A 14757-nucleotide genomic window follows, 5' to 3' on the forward strand; every position below is an offset into this window, starting at 1 on the left:
ATGATTCTTTTATAATTTGACATTCAGTATGTCAAACATAAAGCCATCAAAGGACAGGCCATAGTTGACCAATTGGCTAATTTTCCACTAGAGAATACAACACCCATACAAATTGAATTTTCAGATGCCTTAATTATGCACATCACAGAGAGAACTTGAAAAATGTTCTTTGATAGTTCTCATACACAGAATGGGGTTGAAGTAGGTGTTTTGTTTATTTCCCCTCATATATATATGATCCAAAAATCCTACAAACTCTTATTCCCTTGTACAACCAACACTGTAGAATATGAGGCTTTAACAAATGGGATCAAAATGGTTCTTGAATGGGGAATCACTAAATTGCACATCTATGGGGATTCTCAACTGGTTATAAACTAATTGAATAATGAATATCAAGCAAAGGATGACAAGTTGATACCTCACAAGAAGTTGATAAACGTTCTAGGGAACTATTTCACTTTTGTGACATTCCAACAAATTCCTTGAGTAGAAAACAAGGCTGTCGATGCTATGGCCACTCTCGCATCTATACTCCAACTATAAGAGCATGAATCACTATTTGAGTTCCTGGTGGAAGAATTGCATCATCCCACCTATGATTCCTTAGATAACTAGGTGATCTTCACTATTGTAGGTCACAATTCCTCCTACTATGTAGCTATTTTCAATTACCTATCTGATCGTGCTATTCCTGAAACCCTCACATGCAACCAAAAATGCCAACTCTTCCACAATGCTTCACATTACACATTTTTGTCTCTGGTGATTTGTATAGGAAGAGTCTAGATAGAATGTTTCTTAGGTTTTTAGAGCTAGAAGAGTCTGAAAAGGCACTTGCTAAAGTCCACAACAAAATTTGTGGGGCACATTCTAACAACCTTGCACTTTTTTGGAAACTACTTAGGACAAGTTATTACTAGCCAACCATGCAAAATGATGTCGTTCATTATGCCAAGTCCTATTAGAAATGTCAACTTCATGGTAACTTAATTCATGCCCCTACAAGTAAGTTGATTCCTTCTATGATATATTGGCCATTTCAAAAATGGGCCTTCAACTTGGTAGGAAAAATTCATCCCAATTCATCTAGTGGTCACAAGTTCATCATCATAGCAACTAAGTATTTTACCAAATGGGTTGAAGCTGTGTCACTATCTATCGCTAGTGGAAAACATGTTGCACTATTCATACTAACTCACATCATTTGTCATTATGGTATTCCTTCCTCCATTGTTACTGATAATGGAGGACAATTCAAGAAGAAGGACCTCAAACAATTGTGCAAGAAATTTTGAATCAAGCAACATTGGTCCTCTATCTACTTCCCTCGAGAGAATGGCCAAGCTGAGGCTTCCATCAAAATATTGCTAAATATCCTATACCACATGGTTCATAAGTCTAAGAAAGATTGTCACTTACAAATAAATCTAACACTTTGGGCCTATAAAATGACCATTCGTACTCCTCCAGATGCCACACCCTTTTATCTAGTTTATGGCTCTAAGGTTGTCCTCCCATTAGAAGTTGATATCTCCTCCTTGTGAGTCTTCTTACATGCAAGGTATTTTTTAGTGGCTAATATTCACAAATTGGCTAATTTTAAATTTTTTTTTCTAGTAATTTGGATAATAATTTAAGATTTGATGCAACCTAAATTGCCATAGTTATATAAAATTTAGTTCTAAAATATTTAAAATCACTTAATAACTTATTTTATTGAAAAATTTAAATACAAATATTTTCCACAATACTCATTAAATAATTAGATTTGAGTCACCTAAATATAATATATTATTAGAGAAATTAAATTAAACTATCAATAATTATCATAATTATTAGTTACTTTAGGGATATATCACCAATATTTAGTTTTCACTATTGATTTAAAGTATATAAAATGATCCTCATAATATTCCACGAGGTAAAATGTTCAATTTGTAATATTCCATAGTGATTAATGAACTTCCTATTATTATTGAGATTTGTCAATATTTTATACAAAAAAATAATGATTCGAAAACTATCATCAACATTAATCATATTTAGAATAAAAAATTGAGAGATCCACCAATAGAAATAATTTTATTTTTTCAAAATAATGAAAGATATGCCAATATTTTATATCTTTTTTTGGAGGCATCTATATTAAAGTTTACCCTACTTACATGGGTTGATAATTAATGAAGATAATTGAGCTATGCAAGTACAAGAACTAGGGATTCTTGATGAATGTGACAAGGCTACTTTTGATCACATGAGAGCTTATCAAAAGTCCATGTTTATTCAATATAACAAGAACTTTCACCCTTGTGAGTTTCAAGTAGGTGAACTTGTGCTTAGAGAGAATCCAAAAAATTAGTAGCATAGAGAGCAAAAGGGAAAGTTTGAACCTAATTGGTTAGGCCTGTACATTATCACAACTATATTTGGGTTTGGTGCTTATCAATTTTCTACTCCTAAAGGGGAAGAACTTGCAAAGCCTATCAATATTATACATTTGAAGAAATTCTATGCTTAGAGGCTCACCGCTCAACTATCTTGTACATATTTATGATCATGAAAAAATTCTAAAAATTAGAAAATGTCCTGAAAAAAATAGCATCTTAGTGAAAACCTAGCAATAGGTGCTTTGATGTATTGCACAAATATTTAAAAAATTTAAAAATCAGAAAATGTACTAAAAAATGAGCATCTTAGTGAAAATGATGCAAGAACATCTAGAGGTATAAGGGCAATCCTGTGTCACCCAAAAAAAAATGTACTTAGACTTAGTTTCTGTTTCATTTGTTTTCATTTTTGGACACCCATTTGGGTTAAATAAAGGTTCCAACTCTCACAGTTCAACTATCAGTGTGCTAGAAAATCCTGAAAAAATAGGAGCATGCAATTTGGCCATCATTTTGGTGATCTAGAAGGTGTGAATTGGCCAAATGAATGTAATTGTGATTTAGAACGTTCCAAAAAAAGAATCAGGTCAAAAGGCCCCACAATTTGAAAGTTATTGCAATTTTTCGAGTTTTGGAGACCTCCTAAGAATGCTTCAAAGTCAAGTTAGGGGCATTAAATGACCTCAAAAAAGGCCAAAAAATGGGAGACGAGCTAAGCTTGTCCATAGGGCTATAGAGCACTTTGGGAGCTTTCTAAAAATGTAAACGGTTCATCAATCGGAGCTACGGTTCAAAAGTTATGCCTCTCAGAAGTTTGGTTACCGTTTCTGGATTCTTCTAGATTTGCACCGACTTCTAACATAGCTTTTGGAACCTTCTATTTGGTCGATGGATGCCTAATAGCACTTTCTAGAATGTACTCCTAGTCCTTAACCCTTCGAGGTTTATTTAAGGAGATTTTTGGCATTGTAAAAGGTAGTTCAGAGCGGACCTTGAGAGGAGGTACTGAAAGGAGAAATTATCTCTAGATTTATGCTATTGTAAGCCCTTAGGGCATGTCTTGAAGTTTATTTTCTCTGTACTAATTGTACTAGCTTATTTTCTCAATTAATACAATTTCCCTTTTCTGTTGTGTCCATTCTGTTCTTGGGTTGTGTTCCCATCAAGTGGTATCAGAGCCGATTTTCTTAAGTGTGTACACAGAGTGCCGACTACGAGGTAGTTTGCACCAAGACTATGTGGTTGTGGGTTTGAGTTAAGAAGATGCCTTCATAAAGAGAGCATGGCGGAAGGGCTAGAGCTATTAATCCTAAGAAGGTTAGAGCCCTCCAAAGGTAGGTACAAGAATTGCAGGAGGAGCTCCGTAGAGGGGCAACTGTGGCCGTAGGTGATGAAAGTGAAGATGACAACGAAGAACATGAAATTGGACCAGAAGAGGAATTTGATGAGGAAGTTCTGAATCATGCAAAAGAAAGGCATTTTAGGGCCATTACTAAGTTTGGGAAAAGACCTACAATTGAAGTGGGTGTATTTTATGGAAATCTGAAACCAAATGAGTTGATCGATTAGATCAATGAACTGGAAGAATACTTTGAGTATGAAGATATCAGGGACCCAGATAGGGTTAAGTTTGCAAAGGCCAAAATGAAAGGCCATACAAAAATCTGGTGGCAAGAGGTCCAATTGGAAAGAAAGAGAAGAGGAAAGGAGAAGATCACAAGGTGGGATCGCATGGTGGAAAAATTGAAGAAGCAGTTCATTCCTGTGGACTATGAGCTTGATTTGTTTAAGAAGATGCATGGGTTAAAGCAACCAGGAAGATCAGTCCAAGAATATACAGAGGAATTTTACTGACTCTTGATTAGAGTAGGGCATGCAGAAGAAAATAAGGAGAAGGTTGCTCATTATATCAGTGGGTTGCGACCTAGCATCCAGGAGGAATTAAGTCTGGTAAGAATCACTAGCGTTGAAGAGGCATACCAATTTTCCCTATGAGTTGAAGAGAAGCTGAATAAAAGGTTTGAAGGAAGACAAAGAGGGCGCGATCAAGGAGGAAGGGGAAGCGGTAGATCATCTAGAGGCCGCAATGAAACCCAAAATAAAAATGAAGATGTGGGTACTAGCAGGAACCAGAGGAATGAGGGTTTCAACCACTCCCATGATGAAGACTTTGGATATCAAAGAGGAAGAGGTAGAGGATGTGGACAAGGAAGAGGAGGCTTTTGTGGTACCTATTTTCATTGCAATGAAGAAGGTCATTGTGCCTTTGAATGCCCTCAATGACAAGGAAGGATAGATAGGAGAGTTGAGGGCCAAGCTAAGGTTGCTCATGTGGATGAAGATGCACAATCATCACATTCAGAGGATGCAGAAAGAGGAGAGACCTTGGTAAATGAAAGAGTCCTACTAAGTGGTGAGATTGAACCAGGACAATGGAGGAGTCTGTTCCATACCAAATGCAAGTGTGAGGATAAATGTTGTGACGTGATCATTGATGGTGGTAGCACTGATAACTTGGTATCAGAAGAGATGGTCTCTAAGCTGAAGCTCAAGAGGGAGAAACATCCCTAGCCCTATCAGATTACTTGGGTAAAAGATGATCATAGGGTCCTGGTACGTGAACAATGTTTAGTGAAATTCAAAATTCGGAGTTACCGTGATGAAGTTCTCTGTGATGTTATTTTGATGGATGTTTTCCATCTATTATTAGGTAGACCATGGCAGTTTGATAGACATGCAGTACATGATGGACATGCAAACACATACTCTCTGACAAAGGATGGAGTTTGCCACAAATTGAAGCCCATGAAAAAGGAAGGTGAAAAGGTATGTAGCAGTGCTAGGATTTGTCTTGTTGATGAAAGGAAGTTTTTAGATGGTGTGAAGCATCAACATATGTGCTATGCTTTGATTCCTAGGAAAGATAAAGAAGTTAGTAGTGAAATGCCACTTGAAGTTTCAGATTTACTAGGGGAGTTTGGAGATATTATCTCTGATAATGTTCTAGATGGATTGCCACCAGTAAGGCAAATTAGTCATCAGATAGATCTAATTCCAGGAGCTAGTTTCCTAACAAGGCTGCTCACAGGATGACTCCTACTGAAACAGAGGAGCTAAATAGATAGGTTCAAGAGCTATTGAGGAAGGGCTTGATTCGAGAGAGCCTGAGTCCATGTGCATTACCTATAGTACTCACACCAAAGAAGGATGGAGAGTGGAGGATGTGTACAAATTCTCGAGCTATAAATAGGATAACCATCAAGTACCAGTTTCCTTTGCCAAGGATGGATGATCTTATGGACTGCTTGAGTGGAGCTCAGTACTTCACAAAGATAGATCTGAAGAGTGGTTATCACCAGATATGGGTTCGAGAAGGAGATGAGTGGAAAATAGCCTTCAAGACCAAGGAGGGTCTTTATGAGTGGTTAGTCATGCCCTTTGGATTGACGAATGCCCAAAGCACCTTCATGCGGCTCATGAATGAGGTACTTAAGAAGTTCTTGGGAAAATTTGTTATTGCTTATTTGGATGATATTTTAATTTTTAGCAAGACTTTGGAAGAACATTTATTGCATATTCGTAGTTTCCTTGAAAGGATGTGGGAAGAGAAGCTGTTAATTAATCTGAAGAAGTGTATCTTTGCAAAAAGGGTGTTAGTCTATTTGGGGTTTGTTATATCACCTGAAGGTCTCAAAATGGATCCAGAGAAGGTAAAAGCCATCTTGGAATGGCCTACTCCAAGGTTTGCTACTGAGGTAAGATCATTTCATGGTCTGGTTAGTTTTTATAGGAAGTTTATTAAGAATTTCAATGGCATATGTGCACCCCTAACTGATACAATAAGAGGGGATAGAAAAGAGTTCAAATGGACTGCAGCAACTGTGAGAAGTTTTGAATTGCTAAAGAAGAAGGTAACAGAACAACCTATGTTGGCACTTCTAGATTTTAGAAAAGAGTTCCAGGTGGATTGTGATGCTAGTGGCAGTGCTATTGGGGTTGTATTAAGCCAAGAAGTTAAGCCTATTGCATATTTTAGTGAAAAATTGAATGATGCAAAGAAGAAGTATTATGTTTATGATCAAGAGTTCTATGCAATAGTTCAGGCCTTAAAGAAATGGAGGCATTATTTATTGCCAAAGGAATTTTTTTTGTATACTAATCATCAGGCATTATAGTACCTAAATAGCCAAGGTAAATTGAATCAGAGGTATATGAAGTGGGTAGAGTTCTTACAGAGTTATACATTTGTGTTGAAGCATAGAAGTGGAAAATCTAATAGGGTTGCAAATGCACTAATTAGGAGACAGTTGTTGGTTACAGTAATGTAGGTTGAAGTAGTTGGGTTTGATGAACTCAAGAATTTGTACCCTGAGGATCCTGATTTTGCTGAAGCATGGAAAGATTGCAAAGAACCTATTGCTGTAGATAGAACCAAGTGGTTAGACTATTTGATTTAGGATGGCATGTTGTTCAAAGGTAGTTAATTGTGCATTCCAAGGAGTTCCATGAGGGAAAATCTGATTAAGGAGAAACATAGTGGAGGGATTGCAAGACATTTTGGTCGAGATAAGACCATTGCCATTCTTAGAGAACATTATTTTTGGCCTCAAATTTCACAGGATGTGAAGAAGTTTGTACAAAGTTGCCAGGTTTGTCAAGTTGCCAAGGGGTTTAGTCACAATACTGGCCTATATCAGCCATTTCCTATTCCATCAAGGCCATGGGAGGACATAAGTATGGATTTTGTTCTTGGATTTCCAAGGACACAAAGGGGTAATGACTCAGTATTCGTGGTGGTTGATAGGTTCTCCAAAATGGCACATTTCATTCCATGCCACAAAACTCATGATGCTGTCCATATTGCAGACTTGTTTTTCAAAGAGGTGGTAAGACTACATGGACTTCCAAGGAGCATAGTTTTTGACAAAGATACTAAATTTGTGGGGTATTTCTTTAGGACATTGTGGAAGAAGTTGAGAACAAACCTAAAATTTAGTTCCACACATCACCCACAGACTGATGGCCAAACAGAAGTGGTAAATAGAAGTCTAGGCAATTTGTTGAGATGTTTAGTTTGGGATAAGCCCAAGGGGTGGGATTTGATTCTACCATAGGCAGAGTTTTCTTATAGTAACTCTGTAAATAGGAGTACTGGAAAATCACCATTCCAAATTGTATATGGGAATAGCCCAAGGACTGCACCAAAGCTGAGGAAGATAGAACAAGGGGAGAGGACAAGTGCTAAAGCTGAGGAATTTGCTGAACATATCAAGCATCTACATGAGGAGGTTCAAGCACACATTACCAAGATGAATCAAGAGTATAAAGCTAGGGCTAATCAAAGGAGAAGACATAAGGAACTCCAAGAAGGAGATTTAGTCATGGTACACTTATGAAAAGAAAGATTTCCAGTCGGTACTTACAACAAGCTGAAAATGAAGAAATTTGGCCCCTGCAAAATTTTGAAGAAACATGACTCAGGAAATGCATATGAAGTGGAGCTGCCAGATGGTATTTAGATTTCTCCCATTTTCAACATTGTAGATTTAACAGAGTATCATGATGATGGTACAGATGAGGAACTGGTGTTAGAGCCATGTCTGATTCCTGCTTCTAAGAAGGAGGAGATAGAAGACATTCTAGATCATCGTGTGGGTAGGAGTACCAAAAATAGGCAGTATGAAGAGTATTTGGTGAAGTGGAAAGGATGGCCAATCGAGGACTCAACTTGGATTTCAGCAGCTGAGGTTTCCCATTTGGGATTTCCTCTACCATTCATAAAGTGACAAGGTCACTTTTCAATCTACCCTAGGTGTCTGATGCAGGAGCATCCAGAGGTATAAGGGCAATCCTATGTCACCCAAAAAAAAAATGTACTTAGACTTAGTTTCTATTTCATGTGTTTTCATTTTTGGATACCCATTTGGGTTAAATAAAGGTTCCAACTCTCACAGTCCAACTATCAGTGTGCTAGAAAATCTTGAAAAAATAGGAGCATGTAATTTGGCCATCGTTTTGGTGACCTAGAAGGTGTGAATTGGTCAGATGAATGTAATTGTGATTTAGAGCGTTCCAAAAAAAGAATCAGGTCAAAAGGCCCCACGGTTTGAAAGTTATTGCAATTTTTTGAGTTTTAGAGACCTCCTAAGAATGCTTCAAAGTCAGGTTAGGGGCATTAAATGACCTCAAAAAGGGCCAAAAATGGGGGACAAGCTAAGCTTGTCCATAGGGCTATAGAGTGCTTCGAGAGATTTTTGAAAATGTAAACGATTCGTCAATCGAATCTACGGTTCAAAAGTTATGCCTCCCAAAAGTTCAGTTACCATTTCTGGATTCTTCTAGATTTGCACCGACTTCTAACATAGCTTTTGGAACCTTCTATTTGGTCGGTGGATGCCTACTAGCACTTTCTAGAATGTACTCCTAGTCCTTAACCCTCTGGGGTCTATTTAAGGAGATTTTTGGCATTGTAAAAGGCAGTTCGGAGTGGAGCTTGAGAGGAGGTACTGAACGGAGAAATTATCTCCAGATTTATGCTATTGTAAGCCCTTAGGGCATGTCTTGAAGTTTATTTTCTCTGTACTAATTGTACTAGCTTATTTTCTCAGTTAATACAATTTCCCTTTTCTGTTGTGTCCATTCTATTCTTGGGTTGTGTTCCCATTAGAAAACCTAGCAATAGGCACTTCGATGTATCACCAAAAAATAAAAAATACAAAAAATACAAAAAAATTTGAAAAATGTACTAAAAAAAAAGTCAAGTGGTGAAAACCTAGAAATAGGTGCTACTTGAGACCCTTGTACCTATGTCTACCAATCTTAATCACTCACTTCGTAACACATTTTCCTAGATTGGAATTGTTTCTTGTCCTTGTCTTGGGGGTACAACTACTTAGCCTATTGAGGTTTCCTTGTGCACGGGGACTTTTCTGGCAACTCACAAAAAAATGTTTCACAACACTACCCACCCCAACTTGACATCAAGTTTTTCTCAACATTTCTCAAATAGTCTACCTACAATCTCTAATGTCGCGATATTTCTCACTATCAGATTCAAGTCTTGAAAAAATGGCCAAGTGACTTACACACACGATTAAACACTTAAACAATTGAGCTATGCTAATATTTATCTACTTTGTGTGTTGTCTATGATGATTTCTTTGCTATGTGTTCCCTCCCTAATAGTCTTTCAAGGATGTCATTGACTTGAAGACTAAGGCTATGGGGCATGTTTTCTTGATTTCTACTTGTGGGTATACTATGTTTGTCTAAAGTTTTTTGTGAGCATTGATGCTTGTCCTATTTAATTTTTTTTAACTTGTAAACATATTATCCTTAACTATTTTTACAAGACCACACTTGGGTGTTACCCAAGTGCTTATGCCTTGATATAGATGTAATCTTGCTATACTAAACTTAGGAAATCTAATCCTGTAGTCGTCTTGACTTACATGTCTTTGATGCTTAGATTAGATTTCCACATACCTATCTGATATCAATCATATTCATATCCTCATAGTTATACTAGTGATGGTTGTATGATCACATGATGTCCCTAATAAATGCTTAATGATGAAATAAGATCCTAAATGTTATATGTTTCTTGCTAGTAAACCACTTTGCATATTAGTTTGCATTATAGGTTCATTCTTGCATCTTTTTCATATGGAGAGAGCTCTCTCTTCATCTCTTTTGTGGACATATCTTCTTACTACTTTCATATCTCTCTTTTCTTTCTTTTGGATCATATCTTTTTCATATTCTTGATCTTTTGCTTCATATTTTTTTTCTATTCTATCATTACAAGGGGTTAATCTAAAAATCACATTCGATCTATCCAATTGTTACATGTTTTAAAAACATAAGTGTACATCATACACATGAGAGAGATACATGAGCAAGAAACAAAAATAAAAACATCACATGGAAACTTAAAATGCTAAAATATATATATATATATATATATATATATATATATATATATATCAATGTGTCACAATACATATACAAAATGTGAGATCCAAAATTAGGATATTTGTCTCAAAAAATATGGAGTACAATCAAAACTATAAAAACTAATAGCCTAGACCTAAGACTAACTCTCACCTTTTGTAGCTACTGGTTGCCCGACTGATGGTTGTACCACACCCTCTAATCTATCTACCCACTCTAATTAGTTGGGAAGTCCCTACCCTGGTGGTACCACACCTCTATAGGTAGCATAGTAATATGTAGTGCATGTTCCATGATGCAATGCCTCTCACCTAGAAACATCTTGGTCCCTACGAAGCTCCTCTCCTCATGCTCACTCATCCATGAGCTATTGATCCTATATTGCAATAGTGACCCAGGCTACCTTTAGCTTTGCCCCTAAGGTATAGATCCTTACATCACAATCATCATCTCCCTTGGCAAGCTACTCTTCTTGTGCCTCTACCCACACTACTCTTTGCTACCTCAGTGGCACCTCCTCCTCCCTTGTGGCCTATGCCTATTTTCGTCTCCTCCCAGATTAGAAATTATCCCCAACCTCCATTTGTATCCTATCTCCACCTCTACCTCTACCTCCACCTCCAACTCCTCCATGTCCCCTTACTATGAGAAGAGCATCTGGCTCCATAAATCTAGGAAAGGGATGTCTTTGCATCTCATATAAGTACACTGGATCTACCCCTACATAAGCTACATCTAGGAAATAATCCCAAAGAGTGTGCACCAAGGTTGTTGTCTCTTGGATAACCATCTGATGGTCTAGCATGGGTAACTAGCCTTGTGCCTCATCTGAGTGAAAATGAGCATAAGTAGTAGTCTCCATTGAGATCATCTATGGTTTTGCAAATTGAAGCCATGTCTGGCTGATCACAAATCTCTCCTCAATCTCTAAATGCTTTCCTACCAATGGTCTACTATATCACATATACTCTAACTCCTAAGCATCTAAAAATCTATGAAACTCTTGATAAGGCCACCATGTGAAAGCTATCAACTCATCAAAAATGTGCTGGTAATATGTAACATCCCCACTATGGGTCTATGGGACAAATCTTGTGTATCCAAAAATATAGGGTTGACTTTGCTCCCATGGTTGTACTCATGGTCAGATCACAAAAATGTGCTCCCATGACTAGACCTATGCTAGCACTCCTCCACATGCCTAGGAGTGACCCCTATGGTACACTATCTCATGAAGCTCATGATACATGTTTGCAAGAATAGCTAGCCCCCATGCCATCCTATGAGGTTGCTCAATAAAATCTACTACTAGTCAACCCCATCCTAGTAGGAAGACTTTCTGGCTCCTATCTGTCACCAATACCTAAGCAACTAGAGAGCATAATAAACATGGTATTGGGTAATAAATCCCATACTCAAAAATGAGTCACACCTAAATCAAATGATGGTCTAAGATGGTGACATCATGAAACATCTACTGCATTGTTGCTTGCCCCTTTGTTAGGGTTTGATCGTAGTAGACCTGTGACATATTACCACACCTGCTATTAGTATACCTTGCATAGATATCAAAACTTGAAAGCATAAAAGAGAAATCAAAGATACAACTCACTAGATCTTAATGGCAAGGTACTCAAAGGATGTGATATACATCCTCTAAAGTGATTGAGGCCTCTCTAGTTGGCAAGTGAGACATGTCATTCTCACTATGCCACACGCTCAGCAAGTGTAGTCAACATTCCATGATTCATCCATATATGGGGTATCTGTAACCCATCTCAATCCCATGCTAGCTATAGTAGTAGTCTCATCATCCATCAAATATTGTACAATATGAAACCCCACAACTTTGGGTCTCTGATAAGAAGGGCTAGAAATGCTATCTACAACACAAGACATGCAAACACTAGTAACACATCAAAAACATGATCAACATGCAAAAATTCAATGTAAAAATGCTTCAAAATAAGTTGTGCAACATTTCCTATTATATGTAGGTGATACAAAATTTTGATTTGATATCATGTGATAGTTATTGATATACCTGTGCGATACTTTTCTTTCTTGTAACATTTTGCACCCATCTATGCAACAAATAGGTATGATCCATACGACATAGTTTTTTCTACCCATGCAACACTTTTTCCCTTGTGAAGTATCATGCAATATTTTCTAAAGTACCCATGTGATACTTTTTAAAATATTGCACGATATTCTTTATTTTACCTCTAAAACATGTGAAAAAATGTAAAAAAAGCCTCCAAAAAGTGGTAAAAAAGTGAAAACTTACCGGTTGCCCTCGAAATAGTGTCTGTGGGTCAGAATGCCTACTATCACCATTTTCTCTCTCTAAATCACTCTAAGCTCTCTAAATTCACAAAAGATAAAATGAATTTGAAAATGACACTTGGACCCCTTTTATATAGCCTTTTGACCTCATTTTGGCTTGATTTTCAAACTCCTCAAAATTCTAAAAAATTGCACCCCTAGGTAATTTCAATGTCTTGAATCCATTTTTGAGATCAAAATAAAAATTTGAGTTCATCTTGATAGTCAAAATTTCATTTTAAAATTATACTTTCTTCTATGTAGTTAACTGACCTTTAGAGGTCTAACCTTCAAATCATCGCTAGGGCATCTTCATTTCTTCATGTCTTCATCACTTCTACTCTTCATATGTTCCTCAATTCACTTTTTCATATCTAAAATCACTTTTCTACTTGATTTGACCTAATTTTTCATGCTTTATCCTTTGTGGTCAACTCTGGTCAAATAGGGCATTCTATCATTTCCTTATGGTCACTATTTGATTCTAATCATTTATCTATCATCTTGGACACCACTATATATTGATTTTCTATATCTCACTTGTTTCTACATCCCCTTTCCTCATTTTGACTTCAATCTTGAGGGGTAAGAAATAATCTATCATCACTTGCTACAACTATCTATTTCTTAGGAGCATATATTTGATCTTTTCATTTTCTTTCAATCTATCTGCTTTGCTAGGTGTTAGCATTCTTCTTGAATTCTAACATCATCTTTTTCCTAGTGTTTAGTTTTACTACAACCAAGATGTACATTCAAGATTTTCTATCTCATTCTAAATTTCATTCTTCAGAATCGAATATCTATATCTATTGTTGCCTACTTGGCTTCAGTTTTCTTTGACATAATGTGTTTCTAGATCGATCACACATAAGCCAAAGAGGGGAAAATGTAATCACATAAAAATGGTCTAGACTATTAGCTCCCTTGTTAGCAATTTTCTCTAGGTAAATGATTACTTAAATTAGCACTCCTAAGCATTTGTCCATCTATGGAAATCCCAATAAGGCTGCCATATGAAAGTTGTCAACTCATAAAAAATGTACTGGTAATATGTAACATCCCCACTATGGGTCTGTGTGACAAATCCAGTGTATCCAAAAATATAGGGTTGGCTTTGCTCTCATGGCTCTCCCATGGTTGAATCATAGCAATGTGTTGCCATGCGCAAATCTATGCCAACACTACTCCACATTCCCAAGAGTGACCCCTATGGTACACTATCTCATGAAGCTCATGATACATGTCTACAAGAATAGTTGGCCCCCATGCCATCTTGCGAGGTCGCACATTCAAATCTACTACTATTCAACCCCATCCTAGTGGAAGCCCTTCTGGATCCTATTTTTCACCAGTGCCTAAGAAACTAGAGAGCATATAAACATCGTAGTGGGTAATTACCCCATACTCATCAATGAGTTGCTCCCAACTCAAATGACTGTCTTAGATGGTGACATCATGAAACATTTATTGCATCACTTCTCACCCCTCTATCAAGGTCTAATCATAGTACACCTATGACATATTACAACACTTGGCATTAGTATACCTTGCATCAATATCAAAACTTGAAAGCATAAAAGAGAAAATAAACATACAACTCATTGCATCTCCATGACAAGGTACTCAGAGGATGGGATACACATCCTCTAAAGTGATCAAGGCCTCTCCAATTAGTAAGTGAAATATGTTATTCTCACTATACCATGGCTCAACAAGCGTAGTCAAGAATCCATGATTTTCCTATATATGGGGCATCCATATAACCCATCTCAAGCCCATGCTAGTTATGGTTGTAGTCTCATCATATGTCAAATATTGTAGAACATGTAACCCCACAACTTTGTGGGCTTTAATAAGAAGGGCTGGAAATACTATCTACAACACAAGACATGCAAAAATAATTAACACATCAAAAACATGATCAACACACAAAAATTCAATGTAAAAATGCTTCAAAACAAGCTGTCTGACATTTCCTACTATATGCAGGTGATACAAAATGATGATTTGATATTGTGTGATAGTTATTTTTTTACTTGTGTGATACTTTTCTATCATGCAACATTTTGCACTATTCCATATT

Source organism: Cupressus sempervirens, chromosome 9, assembly GCF_028749045.1.
Source record: "Cupressus sempervirens isolate cs-2001-9-10 chromosome 9, ASM2874904v1, whole genome shotgun sequence".
Lineage (NCBI taxonomy): Eukaryota > Viridiplantae > Streptophyta > Pinopsida > Cupressales > Cupressaceae > Cupressus > Cupressus sempervirens.